Source organism: Borostomias antarcticus, assembly GCF_949987555.1.
Source record: "Borostomias antarcticus genome assembly, chromosome: 29".
In the NCBI taxonomy this organism is placed as follows: Eukaryota; Metazoa; Chordata; class Actinopteri; order Stomiiformes; family Stomiidae; genus Borostomias; species Borostomias antarcticus.
Genome location: NC_140262.1, coordinates 3,314,148 through 3,320,323, shown reverse-complemented (window position 1 = coordinate 3,320,323; position 6,176 = coordinate 3,314,148).

Below are 6,176 nucleotides of genomic sequence, written 5' to 3'. Positions count from 1 at the left end.
ATGATACATGATGAACAGACCACGATAGTAGGCATACTACCGTAATAGGAGTTGGCAGTAGCACAAACCTGATTGTGATGACCATGCTAAAGCCATTATGAATTAACTGTGGTTTTTAGGGCTGAAGTGAACGTGTGAGAGAGGGGCTTTTAATGGGCCACTTTCCAGTGTCCAGTGAAATTAGAGAAAACTCACACTCATCTCTTTTCCAGGTGCGGCGTCCAGAAGACAGATGAGGCTGTGGATGAAGACTCGCGACACTAGACAGCTCCAAATTATTTATCTATCTTAACATTTCTATTAAAAAACAATATTTTGAGCCCTCACAGGCTCTCTGCTGAAAAGTGCAGCTGAGTGGTTGTTTCCAGACAAGGGTCAAACTGACTATCCACTTTGTGAACGAGCAAGCATTCAGATGTAGTGAGTGACTATCTCTTTCTCTCTCTCTCTCTCTCTCTCTCTCTCTCTCACACACATATATATACGTGTGTGAAAGAGAGGGTGAGACACAGAGACAGTGAATAAGAGGTATACAGAGATATACCTCTCATTCACTCTGTCTCTCACCCTCTCTTTCGCACACACAAACTCATCCCTTCCCAGTCGAGTGGTAGACTTTGAAACAGGCCTGATAAGCATCTGAAAATAGGGGCCCATATAAAGTTATCCAGGGACATTAGTATAGGCTTATGTGGTGAGATGGACACTTAAGCACCGCCTGCCTTCCTGTTCATTTATTGATGGTATGTGTTAGCAGGGCCTTGATGCAGTCGGACTGTTGAGGGAGCAGGGGAGATGGAAATGGGATTTGTGGCAGGTCTGTCTAGCATGCCTCGTCCCGCTGGCTTTGACGTGGTGTCACCTCAGGACAGTAGTGTTCTGAGGACAGGAAGTCTCCAAGATCATTTTACCAGAGCAGCTGACAAACCTGTCAAAAAAGTGTTCCGGAGAAAAGTTAATGTTGTGTAAACTTTAAGCCAGTGGACCAGTTTTGAACTTCCAACTGTTGCTATTTTACTCTCTTTTTACTTTATTTTGTAATTTGCTGCACTTTTATTTTGTATCTGAGCCCTTGTACTTATTTTGTATTTGCACTTAGGTACTACTTTTTAAGTTCTGTATTTGTATTTTTTGCTCTATGTTTTTACCTGTGAAGCACTTTGGTTCAGCCGCAGCTGTTGTAAATGTGCTATACAAATAAACGTGACTTGACTTGACTTTAACAGCAATGTAATAGGGTGTTGAGACACCTGAAACCATACAGTGTACATTCTGTCGTTTAGAATTCAGTGACTATAAAGACATATGGCTTCTTAGGCCTACAGTATAAACACATACATAAGTACCACACCTCTGAAATTTGAATGCGGTCTACATCCATTATGACCTTCTGATTCATCAGATATTGCTTGTGTACTGACGTTTTGTGGAAGTAGAGCACTACTATTATGTGTTCCAGTCAAGTTTTGACCAAATGTACAATCCTGTTTTGTAGAGGTGTATATTGTGAGAATTATAATGACCTTTGGAGTGCAAACCCCTCCCTGTCTCCCCATTGTGAACATACGGAAAGGCACAGTGATGGAGTGAGAAATATTAATCACTTTAAAAGGGCAATAGGAAAAGGGTCAGACGTGGCTTTCCTGCGTTGCAAAGCAATGGCTTTCAATCACAATAACTTAACATTTCAGATACTGTGTGCTTTTGCTTACACCCACAGTAAGATATGCCAGAGTATAATGAGGTATTGTATAATAACCTAATTGCATAAATCAACTTAGAGCCCTAGAAGCTATGGGTTCCAGGAGCTATGAATCAAATGTCTTGGCTGTGCTGTATAACTTTATTTAAATGGAGGCACAAGCAATATCAAATTGAAAAATAAGTTGTGCATTCACTCATTCACTCATTCTTGGAAGATATTCATGTGTGCATCATACCTCAACATGTCTGTGTGAATTGAGCCCTTATCAAAGCATGTCCCTCACAAACTATCAGATCTCACTAGATTTGCAAACCTCCTTGAGACAGAATCACTATTGCATCGTCTTGGATATGTTTCTCTCATCATAACTGACTTATAGTTACTATGTTATTAGGCTGGTAATGTATTTCTTAAAAGTACAGGTATTTTTCTTATGACATCCACAAATTAGTGTCTTGTTGGGAACAACAAGGCTAGACTGTCTGCTCCATGATCTGCATTTGTCAACAAGGAAATCATGCAGCAATATGAATACATAGCAACTATAAATAACTCTTCCAACCTTTCACTGCCGAGTGCCTTGTTTAACTGCAGCCAGAGAGTGGATTGCAGGCTTTTCATGGCAGGATTCCCCACAGATAATGAAACCCAAGGATACTGTCTTCCTGAGCTGGTGGTAGTATTGCAGGAGGATCTTTGCCTTTGTCACTTTTGATTAAAAAAAATGTGAACCAGGCACAGATATAAATAAATAAATGGAAGTCATATTATATTCACAAAGACAACACTGGCTTTGATCATGCACAGGGATAAACAGGAGTAGGCAGGGAGCTTCTACTGTAGGAAAGCTAGTGAGAGAGACAGAGAGAGAGAAAGAAAGAGGGAGAGAGAGAGGGAGAGAGAGAGAGAGACCCCAGTTCTCATTAATAACACTGCTTGTGTTCCTATGCCATGGGAAGCTCGCAGCCACAATTAATGCCACAGCGTTACTTACATGTAGTAGTCTGACTTTGTAATTGTCTTAATGTGACAGTTGAAATTCAGGTCCATGACTACACCAAGATCTCTGGCTTTGTTTGTGGTTTTTAGCATTACTAATTGGAGCTGAGAACTGACTTTTGATTGTTGTTCTTTGGCTCCAAAGACAATTACGTTTAATTTTTATTTAGTTGAAGAAAGTTCTGGCACATCCAATCGTTGATTTGTTCAATGCACTTACTCAGGACTTGTATGGGATTATAGTCCCCTGGTGATATGGTGTTTATTTGTAATAAATCAGAGGCCATATAGCTAGATACATTTTTGAAAAAGCCTGTAGACAGAATATCAAGGCAACAGGAGGAGGATTTCAGATATTGTATAATGTCCTCCAGGGTTTTATGGTTGATCGGATGGCACTGACTGCTTGTCTAATTTTCTGCATTTTGTCAGTGAAGAATGAGGCAAATTCATTGCAGGCCCTGGTGGATAGAAGTTCAGAGGCTACTGACACAGGAGGGTTTGTTAGCCTATCAACAGTGGCCAACAAAGCACGTGCATTATTATTGTTTTAGGTGATGTCAGAAAAGGACTGCCGTACATTTCTCAGCTCCAAATTATAGGAGATAGTAAAAACAGGAATGATCAGAGAGCGCAGACACCTCAACCTTAGAAATATTCAGACCTTTGGTGATGACAACACAGTTCACAACCACAATAAATGTGAGGAAGGATAAATAATAGGCTATGGTTATATATGAATAGGCCTTAGGGATACGGTATCCTTCCATCCATCCACCCATCCATCCTGACCCACATTTACTAAGTGTCTGAAGTAAGCTGATGCTGCAATAGCAGCAACAACTACTGACTGCGAGTTCACTTTTCCTCCTTGGGCTGACAGAAACTAATCCCATTTTCTGCCGTTTCATCTTCACGTGCTCTTCTTCATATCTCATCCACATCTAACTGACATGGAAAGCTGCATCCACTCCCACTGAGCCATAATCATGCAGCATATAACATCACAATGGCGCATTTAGTCCCCGGGGGCTTATGAAATAACAAATGAATCCTCATCAAGTCGCTGCTATATCTATTGAGCAAAAACATACAGGGTCATGCGCTGCCTGTCATTGATTTGAAGGTTTGATGGCACCGAGGGAAATGTCTAGGGGGAATTCTCTATTGATTTCAATTCCATGAATACCTTTTGACTTCTTGCTTGGCAGGCACTCTCAGTCCAAGCCTGTGTCTGTTATCACAAAGGGTTGATTTGACTCACTTATCAGTTGACAGCAGGCAGGAAAGAGGCCGGAAGACAGCTAAAGATCCAGCGTACTGTAACAACAATCTGTAGATTAAATACAGTATACGATTAGTCAAACCCATAGATCATTGCATTGTGTTGGATTTAGTGTGTGTGCGTGTGCGTGTGCATGGCAGTGATGCTGTTACTCCAGACAATGCACAGGTCTTTTATTTTGAAATAGCAGAGTGGGCATGGAGAATAGGCTATATATGGAGGAGATTGGTCTTTTTTTAAATATATATATTTGTATTGTATGACTATTTCATCATAATCTGTGCTGTTTTGTGTGTATCTTAATGCAAATTGCTGTTTTGTTGCATTTCTTAGCCTGGCTTTTACCACAAAATCTGAAGAATTTTGCACAATTTTTAACAACAAAATAACAACTATAAGAGCTGGTAAGCACTAGTACTCCATATGATCTTCCCCGTAACATGCCGGTGGCAACTCTAGGGAACTTTAGTTGCATCTCGGATACAGAACTAGGCAAGATTGTAGATTGTCAAGACAGAGTCAACCCTCAACCTGCTGTCTTGACCCTGTCCTTACTACATTTAAAACATGTTTTAAATAGTTCCAGTCAGGTTTTAGAGACTGCTCTAACTAAAATGGTAAGTGATCTTAGACTCAGTGCTGTTGCAAAGAATGTCTCGGTTCATATTCTCTTATATTTGAGTGCTGCATTTGACACAGTTGACCACAGTATTTCTAGCAAATGGGGTCGGTGTCTCTGAATGTGCTCTTAACTGGTCACCTCCACCCCAGCGACAGCGCAAGGCGAGAGGTAATGTTTTCGGTGACGTTCGTTTGTTTGTGCGACGTGGGTTACGCAAAAACTACTGGACTGGAAACTCGGTGGAAAGGTGTACCATGGGAATTTAGAACCCACTCTGTGGAGTGGACAACCTTGGGAGGTCCAGGAGGTTGTTCTGGGGAAGATAGCAAGACAGTGGGCTGAAGATAGTTCACGTGATTTTGATGTTGTCAGGGGCGTCAAGTGATGGCTTTTTCAGGAGGGGTATGACTCTGGCCTTAAAAGCAGAGGGAATGCATCCGGATATAAGAGATGTGTTGAAGAGGTGGATTAGGAAGGGAAGCAATAGACTGAATACTAATACTAATAGATTTCTGCATGAGCGTATAGAAAAGTTGAAAGCACTGCCATTGCACGAGCTGTTGCACAGTTTCTCTGCAGCATGAGGGTGCATAAATTGACATGTTTATGACTGTCCTGCAACAAAAGTTGTTTTGTTGGTGTTCAACAGGCAGTGGCAGCACCATTACCTGTTGTTTCATCTACCAATTACTATTTTGATGCAGGTATGTTATAGAATTGCATACTGGTTGTTTGTCCATTTTTTATTTTGAAGGTGTTATGCTCACTGTACGGGCATGCCCAGCTGCCTTGTTTCTCATTTCTAAAAGAAGGCGCAGTGGAAGCACTCTTGTCAGTGAGAGCCTGTTTCATCTTCCAAGTATTATTTTGATGCTGTGGAGTTGTCTGTCCCATATTGCAGTCATGGTCGTTACTCACACGACGCAGACTTACATGTGCAGGCCAGTGTGTACGCCGTGTGGTGGACCTTCCAGTTCGGCTTGAAGGCGAAGGGCCACACCTAGCTTCAAATACGCTTGGAGAGGATCATCTAATTATGCTTATCGTCTGCATACTGCACAGAATGACTCATGTATATACAGTAACGAGCACGATTCTTTGTCTATGCCTTTAATTTGCCTACACACACACACACACACACACACACACACACACACACACACACACACACACACACACACACACACACACACACACACACTGCTACTTGAGCTTGCTTGTCAAGATCAGGCATTGAGACGAAGCCATCCATAGGCCGTGTGTCACTGCCAACTTCTGATAGCTCCAGCATGTTGCCTAGTTTTCTGGTTGCGTGGAAACTAAAAGGCTGCATTGAGCCGAGCACCCGAGTGAAGGTGCATTCACACAGACCTGCGCCGTGGTGGCTGCGCGCAAGTTGGGCGAGCTGCTGAAGGACCCAATGGAACTGAGCCGAATATTTATCGAATTCTCTTTTGGAGTGAGTCGTAATCTATCGTGAACATTTTTTAAAGGGACTCTTAACAGAAAGTGGATCCTGTTGCACCCGTCATGAAAAGGAGAGGAAGAACGGTAAAGATGTAAGT